The following is a 24,584-nucleotide window of genomic DNA, read 5'->3' as shown; positions in this document are numbered from 1 at the left end:
ATTTTGGTCTGCACGTGATGTTTTGGAGGCCACCGTGCATCCCTGAGGGCAATCAGTGTATATTTGATAAGAATGTCACGATTTGGTGGCCACCTGGCATCCTGTTGGGAATATCGCATTTCTTTTGCTGAGCACATGGCGGTTTTGTGGCCTCCTGGCATCCTGGTGGGCACCCAGCATTTATTTTGGTGAGTACTAGCATCTTGGTAAGGACCCAGCCTTTCTTTTGGTGGGCACCTGGCATTATGGTGGCCAGCTGGCATCTTGGTGGGCACCCATCATTTATTTTTTTGCACACATGGCGTTTTGGTGGTCACCTGCCATCACGGTGGGCACCTGGCATATCTTTTGGTGGGCATCTGGCATCTTTGTGTGCACCCAGCATTAGTTTTGGTGGGCACATGGTGTTTTGGTGGCCACCTGGCATTTGCTGTCGTGGGCACCTGGTGTATTGGTTGCCAGCTGAAATATTGATGGGCACCCAGCGTTTATTTTTGTGGCCATCTGCCATCTTGGTGGGCACCTAGTCTTTATCTTGGTGGCCACCTCAATGCTAACACCATGTTTTTTACCAGGTGGCCACCTGGCATCTTCATAAGCACCCAACATTTCTTTGGTGGGCACCCAGCATTTTCTTTGGTGGGCATGTCGTGTTTTCGTGGCCAACTGCCATCTTGATGGGCAAGCAGCCTTTATTTTGGTGGCCACCTGGCATTTATTTTAGTGGGCAGACGGCGTTTCTTTTGGTGATCACCTCGCATTTTGGGTGCCCCCTGGAAATTCTGTGGGAACCCAGCGATATTTTTTGGTGGGTACGTGGCATTTTGGTGACAAGCTGACATCTTGTTAGGCACCCAGCATCTATTTTGCTGTGCACGTGGTCTTTTGGTGGGTCCCCAGTGTCTCTTTTGGTTGGCATGTGGCATTAATCCTGGTGGGCACCCAGGGTTTTTATTGGTGGGCACCTGGCATTTCTTTTGGTGGGCATGGGGCGTTTTGGTGGCCACCTGGCATCTTAATGGGCACCTGGCATTACTTTTGGTAGGTACCTGGCATCTTGGTGGGCACCTGGCTCCTTCTTACTCACCTGGTGTTTCTTTTGCTGGTCATGTGGCGTTTTGGTGGGCACCCGGTGTTTCCTTTGGTGGGCACCCGGCATTTCATTTGTTCTTCACATGGCGTTCTGGTGGACACCGTGCATCCCTGTGGGCAACCAGCGTTTCTTTGGTAGTCATGTCATGATTTGGTGGCCACCTGGCATCTTGGTGGGCACCCAGTGTTTATTTTCCTGGGCACATGGCTTTTTGGTGGCCAGCTGGCATCTTGGTGTGAACGTAGTCCTTATCTTGGTGGCCACCTAAATGCTAACATAGTGTTTTTCACCAGGTGGCCACCTGGCATCTTCATAACCACCCAGCAATTACGTTGGTGCGCACCCTGCATCTCGGTGGGCACCCAGCATTTTCTTTGGTGGGCATGTCACATTTTCGTGGCCAACTGCCATCTTGATGGGCAACCAGACTTTATTTTGGTGGCCACCTGGCATTTATTTTAGTGGGCAGATGGCATTTCTTTTGGTGGCCACCGGGCATTTTGTGTGCCACCTGGAAATTTGGTGGGCACCAGGCGATTCTTTTTGGTGGCTATGTGGCCTTAGGTGACAACCTGGCATATTGTTGGGCATCCAGCATTTGATTTGATAGGCACATGGCCTTTTGGTGGGTCCCCAGTGCCTCCTTTGGTGTTCTTGTGGCATTAATCGTGGTGGGCACCCAGGGTTTTTATTGGTGGGCACCTGGCATTTCTTTTGGTGGGCATGCGGCATTTTGTTGGTCACCTGGCATCTTAATGGGCACCCGCTGTTACTTTTGGTAGGCACCTGGCATCTTGGTGGGCACCCAGCATGTATTTTACTGAGTACAATGCCTTTCGGTGGCTACCCAGTGTCTCTTTTGGTGGGCTTGTGCCACTAATCATGGTGGACACCCTGGTTTTTCATTGGTGGGCACCCAGCATTTCTTTTGATGGGCACAGGGTGTTTTTGTGGATACCTGTCATCTTCTAGGGCACCTGGCATTTCTTGTGGGAGGCACCTGGCATCTTGGTGGCCACCCAGCATCTTAATGGGCACCCAGCGTTACTTTTGGCAGGCACCTGGCATCGTGGTTGGCACCTGGTTTCTTCTTAGTCACCCGGCGTTTCTTTTGCTGGCCACGTGGCATTTTGGTGGGCACCCGGTGTGTCATTTGGTGGGCACTCAGCATTTAATTTGGTCTGCACGTGATGTTTTGGAGGCCACCGTGCATCCCTGAGGGCAATCAGTGTATATTTGATAAGAATGTCACGATTTGGTGGCCACCTGGCATCTTGGTGGGAATCTAGCATTTCTTTTGCTGAGCACATGGCGGTTTTGTGGCCTCCTGGCATCTTGGTGGGCACCCAGCATTTATTTTGGTGAGTACCAGCATCTTGGTAAGGACCCAGCCTTTCTTTTGGTGGGCACCTGGAAAATCTTTTGTACGGCATCTGGCATCTTGGTGGGCACCCAGCATTAGTTTTGGTGGGCACATGGTGTTTTGGTGGCCACCTGGCATTTGCTGTCGTGGGCACCTGGTGTATTGGTTGCCAGCTGAAATATTGATGGGCACCCAGCGTTTATTTTGGTGGCCATCTGCCATCTTGGTGGGCACCCAGTCTTTATCTTGGTGGCCACCTAAATGCTAACACCATGTTTTTCACCAGGTGGCCACCTGGCATCTTCATAAGCACCCAACATTCCTTTGGTGGGCACCCGGCATCTTGGTGGGCACCCAGCATTTTCTTTGGTGGGCATGTCACATTTTCATGGCCAACTGTCATCTTGATGGGCAAGCAGCCTTTATTTTGGTGGCCACCTGGCATTTATTTTAGTGGGCAGACGGTGTTTCTTTTGCTGTCCACCTGGCATTTTGTGTGCCACCTGGAATATTGGTGGGAAGCCAGCGATATTTTTTGGTGGGTACGTGCCGCTTTGGTGACAAGCTGGCATCTTGTTGGGCACCCAACATCTATTTTGCTGTGCACGTGGTCTTTTGGTGGGTCCCCAGTGTCTCTTTTGGTGGGCATGTGGCATTAATCGTGGTGGGCACCCAGGTTTTGTATTGGTGGGCACCTGGCATTTCTTTAGGTGGGCATGGGGCGTTTTGGTGGCCACCTGGCATCTTAATGTTCACCTGCTGTTACTTTTGGTAGGCACCTGGCATCTTGGTGGGCACCTGGCTCCTTCTTAGTCACCTGGCGTTTCTTTTGCTGTCCACGTGGCGTTTTGGTGGGCACCCGGTGTTTCCTTTGGTGGGCACCTGGCATTTAATTTGGTCTACACATGGCGTTCTGCTGGCCACCTTGCATCACTGTGGCCAACGGGCGTTTCTTGGTTAGGCATGTCATGATTTGGTGGACACCTGGCCTCTTGGTGGGCACCCAGTGTTTATTTTCCTGAGCACACGGCTTTTTGGTGGCCACCTGGCATCTTGGTGGGCACCTATCTTTTATTGGTTTTGCACACATGGCGTTATAGTGGCCACTTGGTATCTTTGTGCGCACCCAGCATTAGTTTTGGTGGCAACATGGTGTTCTGGTGGCCACCTGGCATCATGGTGGGCACCTGGCATATCTTTTGGTCGGCATCTGGCAATTATCGAGGTGAGCACATGGCGTTATACTGGCCACCTGGCATATTTGTGCACAGCCAGTATTAGTTTTGGTGGGCACATGGAGTTTTGGTGGCGGCCTGACATATTTATGGGCACCAAGAGTTTATTTTGGTGTGCAGCCGGCATCTTGGTGGGCACCCAGGATTTCTTTTCTTGGTGGCCACCTAAATGCTAACACCGTGTTTTTCACCAGGTGGCCACCTGGCATCTTCATAAGCACCCAGCATTTACGTTGGTGGGCACCCGGACTCTCGGTGGGCACCCAGCATTTTCTTTGGTGGGCATGTCACATTTTCGTGGCCAACTGCCATCTTGATGGGCAACCAGACTTTATTTTGGTGGCCACCTGGCATTTTGTGTGCCACCTGGAATATTGGTGGGAACCCAGCGATATTTTTTGGTGGGTACGTGCCGCTTTGGTGACAAGCTGGCATCTTGGTGGGCACGCAGCATCTATTTTGCTGGGCACGTGGTCTTTTGTTGGGTACCCAGTGTCTCCTTTAGTGTTCTTGTGGCATTAATCGTGGTAGGCACCCTGGATTTGATTGGTGGGAACCCAGCATTTCTTTTGATGGGCACAGGGTGTTTTTGTGGATACCTGTCATCTTCTAGGGCACCTGGCATTTCTTGTGGGAGGCACCTGGCATCTTGGTAGCCACCCAGCATTTTAATGGGCACCCAGCGTTACTTTTGGCAGGCACTTGGCATCGTGGTGGGCACCTGGCTTCTTCTTAGTCACCCGGCGTTTCTTTTGCTGGCCACGTGGCGTTTTGGTGGGCACCCGGTGTGTCATTTGGTGGGCACTCAGCATTTATTTTGGTCTGCACGTGATGTTTTGGAGGCCACCGTGCATCCCTGAGGACAATCAGTGTATATTTGATAAGAATGTCACGATTTGGTGGCCACCTGGCATCCTGTTGGGAATATCGCATTTCTTTTGCTGAGCACATGGCGGTTTTGTGGCCTCCTGGCATCCTGGTGGGCACCCAGCATTTATTTTGGTGAGTACTAGCATCTTGGTAAGGACCCAGCCTTTCTTTTGGTGGGCACCTGGCATTATGGTGGCCAGCTGGCATCTTGGTGGGCACCCATCATTTATTTTTTTGCACACATGGCGTTTTGGTGGTCACCTGCCATCACGGTGGGCACCTGGCATATCTTTTGGTGGGCATCTGGCATCTTTGTGTGCACCCAGCATTAGTTTTGGTGGGCACATGGTGTTTTGGTGGCCACGTGGCATTTGCTGTCGTGGGCACCTGGTGTATTGGTTGCCAGCTGAAATATTGATGGGCACCCAGCGTTTATTTTTGTGGCCATCTGCCATCTTGGTGGGCACCTAGTCTTTATCTTGGTGGCCACCTAAATGCTAACACCATGTTTTTCACCAGGTGGCCACCTGGCATCTTCATAAGCACCCAACATTTCTTTGGTGGGCACCCAGCATTTTCTTTGGTGGGCATGTCGTGTTTTCGTGGCCAACTGCCATCTTGATGGGCAAGCAGCCTTTATTTTGGTGGCCACCTGGCATTTATTTTAGTGGGCAGACGGCGTTTCTTTTGGTGATCACCTCGCATTTTGGGTGCCCCCTGGAAATTCTGTGGGAACCCAGCGATATTTTTTGGTGGGTACGTGGCATTTTGGTGACAAGCTGACATCTTGTTAGGCACCCAGCATCTATTTTGCTGTGCACGTGGTCTTTTGGTGGGTCCCCAGTGTCTCTTTTGGTTGGCATGTGGCATTAATCCTGGTGGGCACCCAGGGTTTTTATTGGTGGGCACCTGGCATTTCTTTTGGTGGGCATGGGGCGTTTTGGTGGCCACCTGGCATCTTAATGGGCACCTGGCATTACTTTTGGTAGGTACCTGGCATCTTGGTGGGCACCTGGCTCCTTCTTACTCACCTGGTGTTTCTTTTGCTGGTCATGTGGCGTTTTGGTGGGCACCCGGTGTTTCCTTTGGTGGGCACCCGGCATTTCATTTGTTCTTCACATGGCGTTCTGGTGGACACCGTGCATCCCTGTGGGCAACCAGCGTTTCTTTGGTAGTCATGTCATGATTTGGTGGCCACCTGGCATCTTGGTGGGCACCCAGTGTTTATTTTCCTGGGCACATGGCTTTTTGGTGGCCAGCTGGCATCTTGGTGTGAACGTAGTCCTTATCTTGGTGGCCACCTAAATGCTAACATAGTGTTTTTCACCAGGTGGCCACCTGGCATCTTCATAACCACCCAGCAATTACGTTGGTGCGCACCCTGCATCTCGGTGGGCACCCAGCATTTTCTTTGGTGGGCATGTCACATTTTCGTGGCCAACTGCCATCTTGATGGGCAACCAGACTTTATTTTGGTGGCCACCTGGCATTTATTTTAGTGGGCAGATGGCATTTCTTTTGGTGGCCACCGGGCATTTTGTGTGCCACCTGGAAATTTGGTGGGCACCAGGCGATTCTTTTTGGTGGCTATGTGGCCTTAGGTGACAACCTGGCATATTGTTGGGCATCCAGCATTTGATTTGATAGGCACATGGCCTTTTGGTGGGTCCCCAGTGCCTCCTTTGGTGTTCTTGTGGCATTAATCGTGGTGGGCACCCAGGGTTTTTATTGGTGGGCACCTGGCATTTCTTTTGGTGGGCATGCGGCATTTTGTTGGTCACCTGGCATCTTAATGGGCACCCGCTGTTACTTTTGGTAGGCACCTGGCATCTTGGTGGGCACCCAGCATGTATTTTACTGAGTACAATGCCTTTCGGTGGCTACCCAGTGTCTCTTTTGGTGGGCTTGTGCCACTAATCATGGTGGACACCCTGGTTTTTCATTGGTGGGCACCCAGCATTTCTTTTGATGGGCACAGGGTGTTTTTGTGGATACCTGTCATCTTCTAGGGCACCTGGCATTTCTTGTGGGAGGCACCTGGCATCTTGGTGGCCACCCAGCATCTTAATGGGCACCCAGCGTTACTTTTGGCAGGCACCTGGCATCGTGGTTGGCACCTGGTTTCTTCTTAGTCACCCGGCGTTTCTTTTGCTGGCCACGTGGCGTTTTGGTGGGCACCCGGTGTGTCATTTGGTGGGCACTCAGCATTTAATTTGGTCTGCACGTGATGTTTTGGAGGCCACCGTGCATCCCTGAGGGCAATCAGTGTATATTTGATAAGAATGTCACGATTTGGTGGCCACCTGGCATCTTGGTGGGAATATCGCATTTCTTTTGCTGAGCACATGGCGGTTTTGTGGCCTCCTGGCATCTTGGTGGGCACCCAGCATTTATTTTGGTGAGTACCAGCATCTTGGTAAGGACCCAGCCTTTCTTTTGGTGGGCACCTGGAATATCTTTTGTACGGCATCTGGCATCTTGGTGGGCACCCAGCATTAGTTTTGGTGGGCACATGGTGTTTTGGTGGCCACCTGGCATTTGCTGTCGTGGGCACCTGGTGTATTGGTTGCCAGCTGAAATATTGATGGGCACCCAGCGTTTATTTTGGTGGCCATCTGCCATCTTGGTGGGCACCCAGTCTTTATCTTGGTGGCCACCTAAATGCTAACACCATGTTTTTCACCAGGTGGCCACCTGGCATCTTCATAAGCACCCAACATTCCTTTGGTGGGCACCCGGCATCTTGGTGGGCACCCAGCATTTTCTTTGGTGGGCATGTCACATTTTCATGGCCAACTGTCATCTTGATGGGCAAGCAGCCTTTATTTTGGTGGCCACCTGGCATTTATTTTAGTGGGCAGACGGTGTTTCTTTTGCTGTCCACCTGGCATTTTGTGTGCCACCTGGAATATTGGTGGGAAGCCAGCGATATTTTTTGGTGGGTACGTGCCGCTTTGGTGACAAGCTGGCATCTTGTTGGGCACCCAACATCTATTTTGCTGTGCACGTGGTCTTTTGGTGGGTCCCCAGTGTCTCTTTTGGTGGGCATGTGGCATTAATCGTGGTGGGCACCCAGGTTTTGTATTGGTGGGCACCTGGCATTTCTTTAGGTGGGCATGGGGCGTTTTGGTGGCCACCTGGCATCTTAATGTTCACCTGCTGTTACTTTTGGTAGGCACCTGGCATCTTGGTGGGCACCTGGCTCCTTCTTAGTCACCTGGCGTTTCTTTTGCTGTCCACGTGGCGTTTTGGTGGGCACCCGGTGTTTCCTTTGGTGGGCACCTGGCATTTAATTTGGTCTACACATGGCGTTCTGCTGGCCACCTTGCATCACTGTGGCCAACGGGCGTTTCTTGGTTAGGCATGTCATGATTTGGTGGACACCTGGCCTCTTGGTGGGCACCCAGTGTTTATTTTCCTGAGCACACGGCTTTTTGGTGGCCACCTGGCATCTTGGTGGGCACCTATCTTTTATTGGTTTTGCACACATGGCGTTATAGTGGCCACTTGGTATCTTTGTGCGCACCCAGCATTAGTTTTGGTGGCAACATGGTGTTCTGGTGGCCACCTGGCATCATGGTGGGCACCTGGCATATCTTTTGGTCGGCATCTGGCAATTATCGAGGTGAGCACATGGCGTTATACTGGCCACCTGGCATATTTGTGCACAGCCAGTATTAGTTTTGGTGGGCACATGGAGTTTTGGTGGCGGCCTGACATATTTATGGGCACCAAGAGTTTATTTTGGTGTGCAGCCGGCATCTTGGTGGGCACCCAGGATTTCTTTTCTTGGTGGCCACCTAAATGCTAACACCGTGTTTTTCACCAGGTGGCCACCTGGCATCTTCATAAGCACCCAGCATTTACGTTGGTGGGCACCCGGACTCTCGGTGGGCACCCAGCATTTTCTTTGGTGGGCATGTCACATTTTCGTGGCCAACTGCCATCTTGATGGGCAACCAGACTTTATTTTGGTGGCCACCTGGCATTTTGTGTGCCACCTGGAATATTGGTGGGAACCCAGCGATATTTTTTGGTGGGTACGTGCCGCTTTGGTGACAAGCTGGCATCTTGGTGGGCACGCAGCATCTATTTTGCTGGGCACGTGGTCTTTTGTTGGGTACCCAGTGTCTCCTTTAGTGTTCTTGTGGCATTAATCGTGGTAGGCACCCTGGATTTGATTGGTGGGAACCCAGCATTTCTTTTGATGGGCACAGGGTGTTTTTGTGGATACCTGTCATGTTCTAGGGCACCTGGCATTTCTTGTGGGAGGCACCTGGCATCTTGGTAGCCACCCAGCATTTTAATGGGCACCCAGCGTTACTTTTGGCAGGCACTTGGCATCGTGGTGGGCACCTGGCTTCTTCTTAGTCACCCGGCGTTTCTTTTGCTGGCCACGTGGCGTTTTGGTGGGCACCCGGTGTGTCATTTGGTGGGCACTCAGCATTTATTTTGGTCTGCACGTGATGTTTTGGAGGCCACCGTGCATCCCTGAGGACAATCAGTGTATATTTGATAAGAATGTCACGATTTGGTGGCCACCTGGCATCCTGTTGGGAATATCGCATTTCTTTTGCTGAGCACATGGCGGTTTTGTGGCCTCCTGGCATCCTGGTGGGCACCCAGCATTTATTTTGGTGAGTACTAGCATCTTGGTAAGGACCCAGCCTTTCTTTTGGTGGGCACCTGGCATTATGGTGGCCAGCTGGCATCTTGGTGGGCACCCATCATTTATTTTTTTGCACACATGGCGTTTTGGTGGTCACCTGCCATCACGGTGGGCACCTGGCATATCTTTTGGTGGGCATCTGGCATCTTTGTGTGCACCCAGCATTAGTTTTGGTGGGCACATGGTGTTTTGGTGGCCACGTGGCATTTGCTGTCGTGGGCACCTGGTGTATTGGTTGCCAGCTGAAATATTGATGGGCACCCAGCGTTTATTTTTGTGGCCATCTGCCATCTTGGTGGGCACCTAGTCTTTATCTTGGTGGCCACCTAAATGCTAACACCATGTTTTTCACCAGGTGGCCACCTGGCATCTTCATAAGCACCCAACATTTCTTTGGTGGGCACCCAGCATTTTCTTTGGTGGGCATGTCGTGTTTTCGTGGCCAACTGCCATCTTGATGGGCAAGCAGCCTTTATTTTGGTGGCCACCTGGCATTTATTTTAGTGGGCAGACGGCGTTTCTTTTGGTGATCACCTCGCATTTTGGGTGCCCCCTGGAAATTCTGTGGGAACCCAGCGATATTTTTTGGTGGGTACGTGGCATTTTGGTGACAAGCTGACATCTTGTTAGGCACCCAGCATCTATTTTGCTGTGCACGTGGTCTTTTGGTGGGTCCCCAGTGTCTCTTTTGGTTGGCATGTGGCATTAATCCTGGTGGGCACCCAGGGTTTTTATTGGTGGGCACCTGGCATTTCTTTTGGTGGGCATGGGGCGTTTTGGTGGCCACCTGGCATCTTAATGGGCACCTGGCATTACTTTTGGTAGGTACCTGGCATCTTGGTGGGCACCTGGCTCCTTCTTACTCACCTGGTGTTTCTTTTGCTGGTCATGTGGCGTTTTGGTGGGCACCCGGTGTTTCCTTTGGTGGGCACCCGGCATTTCATTTGTTCTTCACATGGCGTTCTGGTGGACACCGTGCATCCCTGTGGGCAACCAGCGTTTCTTTGGTAGTCATGTCATGATTTGGTGGCCACCTGGCATCTTGGTGGGCACCCAGTGTTTATTTTCCTGGGCACATGGCTTTTTGGTGGCCAGCTGGCATCTTGGTGTGAACGTAGTCCTTATCTTGGTGGCCACCTAAATGCTAACATAGTGTTTTTCACCAGGTGGCCACCTGGCATCTTCATAACCACCCAGCAATTACGTTGGTGCGCACCCTGCATCTCGGTGGGCACCCAGCATTTTCTTTGGTGGGCATGTCACATTTTCGTGGCCAACTGCCATCTTGATGGGCAACCAGACTTTATTTTGGTGGCCACCTGGCATTTATTTTAGTGGGCAGATGGCATTTCTTTTGGTGGCCACCGGGCATTTTGTGTGCCACCTGGAAATTTGGTGGGCACCAGGCGATTCTTTTTGGTGGCTATGTGGCCTTAGGTGACAACCTGGCATATTGTTGGGCATCCAGCATTTGATTTGATAGGCACATGGCCTTTTGGTGGGTCCCCAGTGCCTCCTTTGGTGTTCTTGTGGCATTAATCGTGGTGGGCACCCAGGGTTTTTATTGGTGGGCACCTGGCATTTCTTTTGGTGGGCATGCGGCATTTTGTTGGTCACCTGGCATCTTAATGGGCACCCGCTGTTACTTTTGGTAGGCACCTGGCATCTTGGTGGGCACCCAGCATGTATTTTACTGAGTACAATGCCTTTCGGTGGCTACCCAGTGTCTCTTTTGGTGGGCTTGTGCCACTAATCATGGTGGACACCCTGGTTTTTCATTGGTGGGCACCCAGCATTTCTTTTGATGGGCACAGGGTGTTTTTGTGGATACCTGTCATCTTCTAGGGCACCTGGCATTTCTTGTGGGAGGCACCTGGCATCTTGGTGGCCACCCAGCATCTTAATGGGCACCCAGCGTTACTTTTGGCAGGCACCTGGCATCGTGGTTGGCACCTGGTTTCTTCTTAGTCACCCGGCGTTTCTTTCGCTGGCCACGTGGCGTTTTGGTGGGCACCCGGTGTGTCATTTGGTGGGCACTCAGCATTTAATTTGGTCTGCACGTGATGTTTTGGAGGCCACCGTGCATCCCTGAGGGCAATCAGTGTATATTTGATAAGAATGTCACGATTTGGTGGCCACCTGGCATCTTGGTGGGAATATCGCATTTCTTTTGCTGAGCACATGGCGGTTTTGTGGCCTCCTGGCATCTTGGTGGGCACCCAGCATTTATTTTGGTGAGTACCAGCATCTTGGTAAGGACCCAGCCTTTCTTTTGGTGGGCACCTGGAATATCTTTTGTACGGCATCTGGCATCTTGGTGGGCACCCAGCATTAGTTTTGGTGGGCACATGGTGTTTTGGTGGCCACCTGGCATTTGCTGTCGTGGGCACCTGGTGTATTGGTTGCCAGCTGAAATATTGATGGGCACCCAGCGTTTATTTTGGTGGCCATCTGCCATCTTGGTGGGCACCCAGTCTTTATCTTGGTGGCCACCTAAATGCTAACACCATGTTTTTCACCAGGTGGCCACCTGGCATCTTCATAAGCACCCAACATTCCTTTGGTGGGCACCCGGCATCTTGGTGGGCACCCAGCATTTTCTTTGGTGGGCATGTCACATTTTCATGGCCAACTGTCATCTTGATGGGCAAGCAGCCTTTATTTTGGTGGCCACCTGGCATTTATTTTAGTGGGCAGACGGTGTTTCTTTTGCTGTCCACCTGGCATTTTGTGTGCCACCTGGAATATTGGTGGGAAGCCAGCGATATTTTTTGGTGGGTACGTGCCGCTTTGGTGACAAGCTGGCATCTTGTTGGGCACCCAACATCTATTTTGCTGTGCACGTGGTCTTTTGGTGGGTCCCCAGTGTCTCTTTTGGTGGGCATGTGGCATTAATCGTGGTGGGCACCCAGGTTTTGTATTGGTGGGCACCTGGCATTTCTTTAGGTGGGCATGGGGCGTTTTGGTGGCCACCTGGCATCTTAATGTTCACCTGCTGTTACTTTTGGTAGGCACCTGGCATCTTGGTGGGCACCTGGCTCCTTCTTAGTCACCTGGCGTTTCTTTTGCTGTCCACGTGGCGTTTTGGTGGGCACCCGGTGTTTCCTTTGGTGGGCACCTGGCATTTAATTTGGTCTACACATGGCGTTCTGCTGGCCACCTTGCATCACTGTGGCCAACGGGCGTTTCTTGGTTAGGCATGTCATGATTTGGTGGACACCTGGCCTCTTGGTGGGCACCCAGTGTTTATTTTCCTGAGCACACGGCTTTTTGGTGGCCACCTGGCATCTTGGTGGGCACCTATCTTTTATTGGTTTTGCACACATGGCGTTATAGTGGCCACTTGGTATCTTTGTGCGCACCCAGCATTAGTTTTGGTGGCAACATGGTGTTCTGGTGGCCACCTGGCATCATGGTGGGCACCTGGCATATCTTTTGGTCGGCATCTGGCAATTATCGAGGTGAGCACATGGCGTTATACTGGCCACCTGGCATATTTGTGCACAGCCAGTATTAGTTTTGGTGGGCACATGGAGTTTTGGTGGCGGCCTGACATATTTATGGGCACCAAGAGTTTATTTTGGTGTGCAGCCGGCATCTTGGTGGGCACCCAGGATTTCTTTTCTTGGTGGCCACCTAAATGCTAACACCGTGTTTTTCACCAGGTGGCCACCTGGCATCTTCATAAGCACCCAGCATTTACGTTGGTGGGCACCCGGACTCTCGGTGGGCATCCAGCATTTTCTTTGGTGGGCATGTCACATTTTCGTGGCCAACTGCCATCTTGATGGGCAACCAGACTTTATTTTGGTGGCCACCTGGCATTTTGTGTGCCACCTGGAATATTGGTGGGAACCCAGCGATATTTTTTGGTGGGTACGTGCCGCTTTGGTGACAAGCTGGCATCTTGGTGGGCACGCAGCATCTATTTTGCTGGGCACGTGGTCTTTTGTTGGGTACCCAGTGTCTCCTTTAGTGTTCTTGTGGCATTAATCGTGGTAGGCACCCTGGATTTGATTGGTGGGAACCCAGCATTTCTTTTGATGGGCACAGGGTGTTTTTGTGGATACCTGTCATCTTCTAGGGCACCTGGCATTTCTTGTGGGAGGCACCTGGCATCTTGGTAGCCACCCAGCATTTTAATGGGCACCCAGCGTTACTTTTGGCAGGCACTTGGCATCGTGGTGGGCACCTGGCTTCTTCTTAGTCACCCGGCGTTTCTTTTGCTGGCCACGTGGCGTTTTGGTGGGCACCCGGTGTGTCATTTGGTGGGCACTCAGCATTTATTTTGGTCTGCACGTGATGTTTTGGAGGCCACCGTGCATCCCTGAGGGCAATCAGTGTATATTTGATAAGAATGTCACGATTTGGTGGCCACCTGGCATCCTGTTGGGAATATCGCATTTCTTTTGCTGAGCACATGGCGGTTTTGTGGCCTCCTGGCATCCTGGTGGGCACCCAGCATTTATTTTGGTGAGTACTAGCATCTTGGTAAGGACCCAGCCTTTCTTTTGGTGGGCACCTGGCATTATGGTGGCCAGCTGGCATCTTGGTGGGCACCCATCATTTATTTTTTTGCACACATGGCGTTTTGGTGGTCACCTGCCATCACGGTGGGCACCTGGCATATCTTTTGGTGGGCATCTGGCATCTTTGTGTGCACCCAGCATTAGTTTTGGTGGGCACATGGTGTTTTGGTGGCCACCTGGCATTTGCTGTCGTGGGCACCTGGTGTATTGGTTGCCAGCTGAAATATTGATGGGCACCCAGCGTTTATTTTTGTGGCCATCTGCCATCTTGGTGGGCACCCAGTCTTTATCTTGGTGGCCACCTAAATGCTAACACCATGTTTTTCACCAGGTGGCCACCTGGCATCTTCATAAGCACCCAACATTTCTTTGGTGGGCACCCAGCATTTTCTTTGGTGGGCATGTCGTGTTTTCGTGGCCAACTGCCATCTTGATGGGCAAGCAGCCTTTATTTTGGTGGCCACCTGGCATTTATTTTAGTGGGCAGACGGCGTTTCTTTTGGTGATCACCTCGCATTTTGGGTGCCCCCTGGAAATTCTGTGGGAACCCAGCGATATTTTTTGGTGGGTACGTGGCATTTTGGTGACAAGCTGACATCTTGTTAGGCACCCAGCATCTATTTTGCTGTGCACGTGGTCTTTTGGTGGGTCCCCAGTGTCTCTTTTGGTTGGCATGTGGCATTAATCCTGGTGGGCACCCAGGGTTTTTATTGGTGGGCACCTGGCATTTCTTTTGGTGGGCATGGGGCGTTTTGGTGGCCACCTGGCATCTTAATGGGCACCTGGCATTACTTTTGGTAGGTACCTGGCATCTTGGTGGGCACCTGGCTCCTTCTTACTCACCTGGTGTTTCTTTTGCTGGTCATGTGGCGTTTTGGTGGGCACCCGGTGTTTCCTTTGGTGGGCACCCGGCATTTCATTTGTTCTTCACATGGCATTCTGGTGGACACCGTGCATCCCTGTGGGCAACCAGCGTTTCTTTGGTAGTCATGTCATGATTTGGTGGCCACCTGGCATCTTGGTGGGCACCCAGTGTTTATTTTCCTGGGCACATGGCTTTTTGGTGGCCAGCTGGCATCTTGGTGTGAACGTAGTCCTTATCTTGGTGGCCACCTAAATGCTAACATAGTGTTTTTCACCAGGTGGCCACCTGGCATCTTCATAACCACCCAGCAATTACGTTGGTGCGCACCCTGCATCTCGGTGGGCACCCAGCATTTTCTTTGGTGGGCATGTCACATTTTCGTGGCCAACTGCCATCTTGATGGGCAACCAGACTTTATTTTGGTGGCCACCTGGCATTTATTTTAGTGGGCAGATGGCATTTCTTTTGGTGGCCACCGGGCATTTTGTGTGCCACCTGGAAAATTGGTGGGCACCAGGCGATTCTTTTTGGTGGCTATGTGGCCTTAGGTGACAACCTGGCATATTGTTGGGCATCCAGCATTTGATTTGATAGGCACATGGCCTTTTGGTGGGTCCCCAGTGCCTCCTTTGGTGTTCTTGTGGCATTAATCGTGGTGGGCACCCAGGGTTTTTATTGGTGGGCACCTGGCATTTCTTTTGGTGGGCATGCGGCATTTTGTTGGTCACCTGGCATCTTAATGGGCACCCGCTGTTACTTTTGGTAGGCACCTGGCATCTTGGTGGGCACCCAGCATGTATTTTACTGAGTACAATGCCTTTCGGTGGCTACCCAGTGTCTCTTTTGGTGGGCTTGTGCCACTAATCATGGTGGACACCCTGGTTTTTCATTGGTGGGCACCCAGCATTTCTTTTGATGGGCACAGGGTGTTTTTGTGGATACCTGTCATCTTCTAGGGCACCTGGCATTTCTTGTGGGAGGCACCTGGCATCTTGGTGGCCACCCAGCATCTTAATGGGCACCCAGCGTTACTTTTGGCAGGCACCTGGCATCGTGGTTGGCACCTGGTTTCTTCTTAGTCACCCGGCGTTTCTTTTGCTGGCCACGTGGCGTTTTGGTGGGCACCCGGTGTGTCATTTGGTGGGCACTCAGCATTTAATTTGGTCTGCACGTGATGTTTTGGAGGCCACCGTGCATCCCTGAGGGCAATCAGTGTATATTTGATAAGAATGTCACGATTTGGTGGCCACCTGGCATCTTGGTGGGAATCTAGCATTTCTTTTGCTGAGCACATGGCGGTTTTGTGGCCTCCTGGCATCTTGGTGGGCACCCAGCATTTATTTTGGTGAGTACCAGCATCTTGGTAAGGACCCAGCCTTTCTTTTGGTGGGCACCTGGAATATCTTTTGTACGGCATCTGGCATCTTGGTGGGCACCCAGCATTAGTTTTGGTGGGCACATGGTGTTTTGGTGGCCACCTGGCATTTGCTGTCGTGGGCACCTGGTGTATTGGTTGCCAGCTGAAATATTGATGGGCACCCAGCGTTTATTTTGGTGGCCATCTGCCATCTTGGTGGGCACCCAGTCTTTATCTTGGTGGCCACCTAAATGCTAACACCATGTTTTTCACCAGGTGGCCACCTGGCATCTTCATAAGCACCCAGCATTCCTTTGGTGGGCACCCGGCATCTTGGTGGGCACCCAGCATTTTCTTTGGTGGGCATGTCACATTTTCATGGCCAACTGTCATCTTGATGGGCAAGCAGCCTTTATTTTGGTGGCCACCTGGCATTTATTTTAGTGGGCAGACGGTGTTTCTTTTGCTGTCCACCTGGCATTTTGTGTGCCACCTGGAATATTGGTGGGAAGCCAGCGATATTTTTTGGTGGGTACGTGCCGCTTTGGTGACAAGCTGGCATCTTGTTGGGCACCCAACATCTATTTTGCTGTGCACGTGGTCTTTTGGTGGGTCCCCAGTGTCTCTTTTGGTGGGCATGTGGCATTAATCGTGGTGGGCACCCAGGTTTTGTATTGGTGGGCACCTGGCATTTCTTTAGGTGGGCATGGGGCGTTTTGGTGGCCACCTGGCATCTTAATGTTCACCTGCTGTTACTTTTGGTAGGCACCTGGCATCTTGGTGGGCACCTGGCTCCTTCTTAGTCACCTGGCGTTTCTTTTGCTGTCCACGTGGCGTTTTGGTGGGCACCCGGTGTTTCCTTTGGTGGGCACCCGGCATTTAATTTGGTCTACACATGGCGTTCTGCTGGCCACCTTGCATCACTGTGGCCAACGGGCGTTTCTTGGTTAGGCATGTCATGATTTGGTGGACACCTGGCCTCTTGGTGGGCACCCAGTGTTTATTTTCCTGAGCACACGGCTTTTTGGTGGCCACCTGGCATCTTGGTGGGCACCTATCTTTTATTGGTTTTGCACACATGGCGTTATAGTGGCCACTTGGTATCTTTGTGCGCACCCAGCATTAGTTTTGGTGGCAACATGGTGTTCTGGTGGCCACCTGGCATCATGGTGGGCACCTGGCATATCTTTTGGTCGGCATCTGGCAATTATCGAGGTGAGCACATGGCGTTATACTGGCCACCTGGCATATTTGTGCACAGCCAGTATTAGTTTTGGTGGGCACATGGAGTTTTGGTGGCGGCCTGACATATTTATGGGCACCAAGAGTTTATTTTGGTGTGCAGCCGGCATCTTGGTGGGCACCCAGGATTTCTTTTCTTGGTGGCCACCTAAATGCTAACACCGTGTTTTTCACCAGGTGGCCACCTGGCATCTTCATAAGCACCCAGCATTTACGTTGGTGGGCACCCGGACTCTCGGTGGGCATCCAGCATTTTCTTTGGTGGGCATGTCACATTTTCGTGGCCAACTGCCATCTTGATGGGCAACCAGACTTTATTTTGGTGGCCACCTGGCATTTTGTGTGCCACCTGGAATATTGGTGGGAACCCAGCGATATTTTTTGGTGGGTACGTGCCGCTTTGGTGACAAGCTGGCATCTTGGTGGGCACGCAGCATCTATTTTGCTGGGCACGTGGTCTTTTGTTGGGTACCCAGTGTCTCCTTTAGTGTTCTTGTGGCATTAATCGTGGTAGGCACCCTGGATTTGATTGGTGGGAACCCAGCATTTCTTTTGATGGGCACAGGGTGTTTTTGTGGATACCTGTCATCTTCTAGGGCACCTGGCATTTCTTGTGGGAGGCACCTGGCATCTTGGTAGCCACCCAGCATTTTAATGGGCACCCAGCGTTACTTTTGGCAGGCACTTGGCATCGTGGTGGGCACCTGGCTTCTTCTTAGTCACCCGGCGTTTCTTTTGCTGGCCACGTGGCGTTTTGGTGGGCACCCGGTGTGTCATTTGGTGGGCACTCAGCATTTATTTTGGTCTGCACGTGATGTTTTGGAGGCCACCGTGCATCCCTGAGGGCAATCAGTGTATATTTGATAAGAATGTCACGATTTGGTGGCCACCTGGCATCCTGTTGGGAATATCGCATTTCTTTTGCTGAGCACATGGCGGTTTTGTGGCCTCCTGGCATCCTGGTGGGCACCCAGCATTTATTTTGGTGAGTACCAGCATCTTGGTAAGGACCCAGCCTTTCTTTTGGTGGGCACCTGGCATTATGGTGGCCAGCTGGCATCTTGGTGGGCACCCATCATTTATTTTTTTGCACACATGGCGTTTTGGTGGTCACCTGCCATCACGGTGGGCACCTGGCATATCTTTTGGTGGGCATCTGGCATCTTTGTGTGCACCCAGCATTAGTTTTGGTGGGCACATGGTGTTTTGGTGGCCACCTGGCATTTGCTGTCGTGGGCACCTGGTGTATTGGTTGCCAGCTGAAATATTGATGGGCACCCAGCGTTTATTTTTGTGGCCATCTGCCATCTTGGTGGGCACCTAGTCTTTATCTTGGTGGCCACCTAAATGCTAACACCATGTTTTTCACCAGGTGGCCACCTGGCATCTTCATAAGCACCCAACATTTCTTTGGTGGGCACCCAGCATTTTCTTTGGTGGGCATGTCGTGTTTTCGTGGCCAACTGCCATCTTGATGGACAAGCAGCCTTTATTTTGGTGGCCACCTGGCATTTATTTTAGTGGGCAGACAGCGTTTCTTTTGGTGATCACCTCGCATTTTGGGTGCCCCCTGGAAATTCTGTGGGAACCCAGCGATATTTTTTGGTGGGTACGTGGCATTTTGGTGACAAGCTGACATCTTGTTAGGCACCCAGCATCTATTTTGCTGTGCACGTGGTCTTTTGGTGGGTCCCCAGTGTCTCTTTTGGTTGGCATGTGGCATTAATCCTGGTGGGCACCCAGGGTTTTTATTGGTGGGCACCTGGCATTTCTTTTGGTGGGCATGGGGCGTTTTGGTGGCCACCTGGCATCTTAATGGGCACCTGGCATTACTTTTGGTAGGTACCTGGCATCTTGGTGGGCACCTGGCTCCTTCTTACTCACCTGGTGTTTCTTTTGCTGGTCATGTGGCGTTTTGGTGGGCACCCGGTGTTTCCTTTGGTGGGCACCCGGCATTTCATTTGTTCTTCACATGGCATTCTGGTGGACACCGTGCATCCCTGTGGGCAACCAGCGTTTCTTTGGTAGTCATGTCATGATTTGGTGGCCACCTGGCATCTTGGTGGGCACCCAGTGTTTATTTTCCTGGGCACATGGCTTTTTGGTGGCCAGCTGGCATCTTGGTGTGAACGTAGTCCTTATCTTGGTGGCCACCTAAATGCTAACATAGTGTTTTTCACCAGGTGGCCACCTGGCATCTTCATAACCACCCAGCAATTACGTTGGTGCGCACCCTGCATCTCGGTGGGCACCCAGCATTTTCTTTGGTGGGCATGTCACATTTTCGTGGCCAACTGCCATCTTGATGGGCAACCAGACTTTATTTTGGTGGCCACCTGGCATTTATTTTAGTGGGCAGATGGCATTTCTTTTGGTGGCCACCGGGCATTTTGTGTGCCACCTGGAAAATTGGTGGGCACCAGGCGATTCTTTTTGGTGGCTATGTGGCCTTAGGTGACAACCTGGCATATTGTTGGGCATCCAGCATTTGATTTGATAGGCACATGGCCTTTTGGTGGGTCCCCAGTGCCTCCTTTGGTGTTCTTGTGGCATTAATCGTGGTGGGCACCCAGGGTTTTTATTGGTGGGCACCTGGCATTTCTTTTGGTGGGCATGCGGCATTTTGTTGGTCACCTGGCATCTTAATGGGCACCCGCTGTTACTTTTGGTAGGCACCTGGCATCTTGGTGGGCACCCAGCATGTATTTTACTGAGTACAATGCCTTTCGGTGGCTACCCAGTGTCTCTTTTGGTGGGCTTGTGCCACTAATCATGGTGGACACCCTGGTTTTTCATTGGTGGGCACCCAGCATTTCTTTTGATGGGCACAGGGTGTTTTTGTGGATACCTGTCATCTTCTAGGGCACCTGGCATTTCTTGTGGGAGGCACCTGGCATCTTGGTGGCCACCCAGCATCTTAATGGGCACCCAGCGTTACTTTTGGCAGGCACCTGGCATCGTGGTTGGCACCTGGTTTCTTCTTAGTCACCCGGCGTTTCTTTTGCTGGCCACGTGGCGTTTTGGTGGGCACCCGGTGCGTCATTTGGTGGGCACTCAGCATTTAATTTGGTCTGCACGTGATGTTTTGGAGGCCACCGTGCATCCCTGAGGGCAATCAGTGTATATTTGATAAGAATGTCACGATTTGGTGGCCACCTGGCATCTTGGTGGGAATATCGCATTTCTTTTGCTGAGCACATGGCGGTTTTGTGGCCTCCTGGCATCTTGGTGGGCACCCAGCATTTATTTTGGTGAGTACCAGCATCTTGGTAAGGACCCAGCCTTTCTTTTGGTGGGCACCTGGAATATCTTTTGTACGGCATCTGGCATCTTGGTGGGCACCCAGCATTAGTTTTGGTGGGCACATGGTGTTTTGGTGGCCACCTGGCATTTGCTGTCGTGGGCACCTGGTGTATTGGTTGCCAGCTGAAATATTGATGGGCACCCAGCGTTTATTTTGGTGGCCATCTGCCATCTTGGTGGGCACCCAGTCTTTATCTTGGTGGCCACCTAAATGCTAACACCATGTTTTTCACCAGGTGGCCACCTGGCATCTTCATAAGCACCCAGCATTCCTTTGGTGGGCACCCGGCATCTTGGTGGGCACCCAGCATTTTCTTTGGTGGGCATGTCACATTTTCATGGCCAACTGTCATCTTGATGGGCAAGCAGCCTTTATTTTGGTGGCCACCTGGCATTTATTTTAGTGGGCAGACGGTGTTTCTTTTGCTGTCCACCTGGCATTTTGTGTGCCACCTGGAATATTGGTGGGAAGCCAGCGATATTTTTTGGTGGGTACGTGCCGCTTTGGTGACAAGCTGGCATCTTGTTGGGCACCCAACATCTATTTTGCTGTGCACGTGGTCTTTTGGTGGGTCCCCAGTGTCTCTTTTGGTGGGCATGTGGCATTAATCGTGGTGGGCACCCAGGTTTTGTATTGGTGGGCACCTGGCATTTCTTTAGGTGGGCATGGGGCGTTTTGGTGGCCACCTGGCATCTTAATGTTCACCTGCTGTTACTTTTGGTAGGCACCTGGCATCTTGGTGGGCACCTGGCTCCTTCTTAGTCACCTGGCGTTTCTTTTGCTGTCCACGTGGCGTTTTGGTGGGCACCCGGTGTTTCCTTTGGTGGGCACCCGGCATTTAATTTGGTCTACACATGGCGTTCTGCTGGCCACCTTGCATCACTGTGGCCAACGGGCGTTTCTTGGTTAGGCATGTCATGATTTGGTGGACACCTGGCCTCTTGGTGGGCACCCAGTGTTTATTTTCCTGAGCACACGGCTTTTTGGTGGCCACCTGGCATCTTGGTGGGCACCTATCTTTTATTGGTTTTGCACACATGGCGTTATAGTGGCCACTTGGTATCTTTGTGCGCACCCAGCATTAGTTTTGGTGGCAACATGGTGTTCTGGTGGCCACCTGGCATCATGGTGGGCACCTGGCATATCTTTTGGTCGGCATCTGGCAATTATCGAGGTGAGCACATGGCGTTATACTGGCCACCTGGCATATTTGTGCACAGCCAGTATTAGTTTTGGTGGGCACATGGAGTTTTGGTGGCGGCCTGACATATTTATGGGCACCAAGAGTTTATTTTGGTGTGCAGCCGGCATCTTGGTGGGCACCCAGGATTTCTTTTCTTGGTGGCCACCTAAATGCTAACACCGTGTTTTTCACCAGGTGGCCACCTGGCATCTTCATAAGCACCCAGCATTTACGTTGGTGGGCACCCGGACTCTCGGTGGGCATCCAGCATTTTCTTTGGTGGGCATGTCACATTTTCGTGGCCAACTGCCATCTTGATGGGCAACCAGACTTTATTTTGGTGGCCACCTGGCATTTTGTGTGCCACCTGGAATATTGGTGGGAACCCAGCGATATTTTTTGGTGGGTACGTGCCGCTTTGGTGACAAGCTGGCATCTTGGTGGGCACGCAGCATCTATTTTGCTGGGCACGTGGTCTTTTGTTGGGTACCCAGTGTCTCCTTTAGTGTTCTTGTGGCATTAATCGTGGTAGGCACCCTGGATTTGATTGGTGGGAACCCAGCATTTCTTTTGATGGGCACAGGGTGTTTTTGTGGATACCTGTCATCTTCTAGGGCACCTGGCATTTCTTGTGGGAGGCACCTGGCATCTTGGTAGCCACCCAGCATTTTAATGGGCACCCAGCGTTACTTTTGGCAGGCACTTGGCATCGTGGTGGGCACCTGGCTTCTTCTTAGTCACCCGGCGTTTCTTTTGCTGGCCACGTGGCGTTTTGGTGGGCACCCGGTGTGTCATTTGGTGGGCACTCAGCATTTATTTTGGTCTGCACGTGATGTTTTGGAGGCCACCGTGCATCCCTGAGGGCAATCAGTGTATATTTGATAAGAATGTCACGATTTGGTGGCCACCTGGCATCCTGTTGGGAATATCGCATTTCTTTTGCTGAGCACATGGCGGTTTTGTGGCCTCCTGGCATCCTGGTGGGCACCCAGCATTTATTTTGGTGAGTACCAGCATCTTGGTAAGGACCCAGCCTTTCTTTTGGTGGGCACCTGGCATTATGGTGGCCAGCTGGCATCTTGGTGGGCACCCATCATTTATTTTTTTGCACACATGGCGTTTTGGTGGTCACCTGCCATCACGGTGGGCACCTGGCATATCTTTTGGTGGGCATCTGGCATCTTTGTGTGCACCCAGCATTAGTTTTGGTGGGCACATGGTGTTTTGGTGGCCACCTGGCATTTGCTGTCGTGGGCACCTGGTGTATTGGTTGCCAGCTGAAATATTGATGGGCACCCAGCGTTTATTTTTGTGGCCATCTGCCATCTTGGTGGGCACCTAGTCTTTATCTTGGTGGCCACCTAAATGCTAACACCATGTTTTTCACCAGGTGGCCACCTGGCATCTTCATAAGCACCCAACATTTCTTTGGTGGGCACCCAGCATTTTCTTTGGTGGGCATGTCGTGTTTTCGTGGCCAACTGCCATCTTGATGGGCAAGCAGCCTTTATTTTGGTGGCCACCTGGCATTTATTTTAGTGGGCAGACAGCGTTTCTTTTGGTGATCACCTCGCATTTTGGGTGCCACCTGGAAATTCTGTGGGAACCCAGCGATATTTTTTGGTGGGTACGTGGCATTTTGGTGACAAGCTGACATCTTGTTAGGCACCCAGCATCTATTTTGCTGTGCACGTGGTCTTTTGGTGGGTCCCCAGTGTCTCTTTTGGTTGGCATGTGGCATTAATCCTGGTGGGCACCCAGGGTTTTTATTGGTGGGCACCTGGCATTTCTTTTGGTGGGCATGGGGCGTTTTGGTGGCCACCTGGCATCTTAATGGGCACCTGGCATTACTTTTGGTAGGTACCTGGCATCTTGGTGGGCACCTGGCTCCTTCTTACTCACCTGGTGTTTCTTTTGCTGGTCATGTGGCGTTTTGGTGGGCACCCGGTGTTTCCTTTGGTGGGCACCCGGCATTTCATTTGTTCTTCACATGGCGTTCTGGTGGACACCGTGCATCCCTGTGGGCAACCAGCGTTTCTTTGGTAGTCATGTCATGATTTGGTGGCCACCTGGCATCTTGGTGGGCACCCAGTGTTTATTTTCCTGGGCACATGGCTTTTTGGTGGCCAGCTGGCATCTTGGTGTGAACGTAGTCCTTATCTTGGTGGCCACCTAAATGCTAACATAGTGTTTTTCACCAGGTGGCCACCTGGCATCTTCATAACCACCCAGCAATTACGTTGGTGCGCACCCTGCATCTCGGTGGGCACCCAGCATTTTCTTTGGTGGGCATGTCACATTTTCGTGGCCAACTGCCATCTTGATGGGCAACCAGACTTTATTTTGGTGGCCACCTGGCATTTATTTTAGTGGGCAGATGGCATTTCTTTTGGTGGCCACCGGGCATTTTGTGTGCCACCTGGAAAATTGGTGGGCACCAGGCGATTCTTTTTGGTGGCTATGTGGCCTTAGGTGACAACCTGGCATATTGTTGGGCATCCAGCATTTGATTTGATAGGCACATGGCCTTTTGGTGGGTCCCCAGTGCCTCCTTTGGAGTTCTTGTGGCATTAATCGTGGTGGGCACCCAGGGTTTTTATTGGTGGGCACCTGCCATTTCTTTTGGTGGGCATGCGGCATTTTGTTGGTCACCTGGCATCTTAATGGGCACCCGCTGTTACTTTTGGTAGGCACCTGGCATCTTGGTGGGCACCCAGCATGTATTTTACTGAGTACAATGCCTTTCGGTGGCTACCCAGTGTCTCTTTTGGTGGGCTTGTGCCACTAATCATGGTGGACACCCTGGTTTTTCATTGGTGGGCACCCAGCATTTCTTTTGATGGGCACAGGGTGTTTTTGTGGATACCTGTCATC

The sequence above is a fragment of the Opisthocomus hoazin genome, chromosome 28 (assembly GCF_030867145.1).
Source record: "Opisthocomus hoazin isolate bOpiHoa1 chromosome 28, bOpiHoa1.hap1, whole genome shotgun sequence".
Lineage (NCBI taxonomy): Eukaryota > Metazoa > Chordata > Aves > Opisthocomiformes > Opisthocomidae > Opisthocomus > Opisthocomus hoazin.
Note: the sequence above shows the minus strand (reverse complement) of the source record.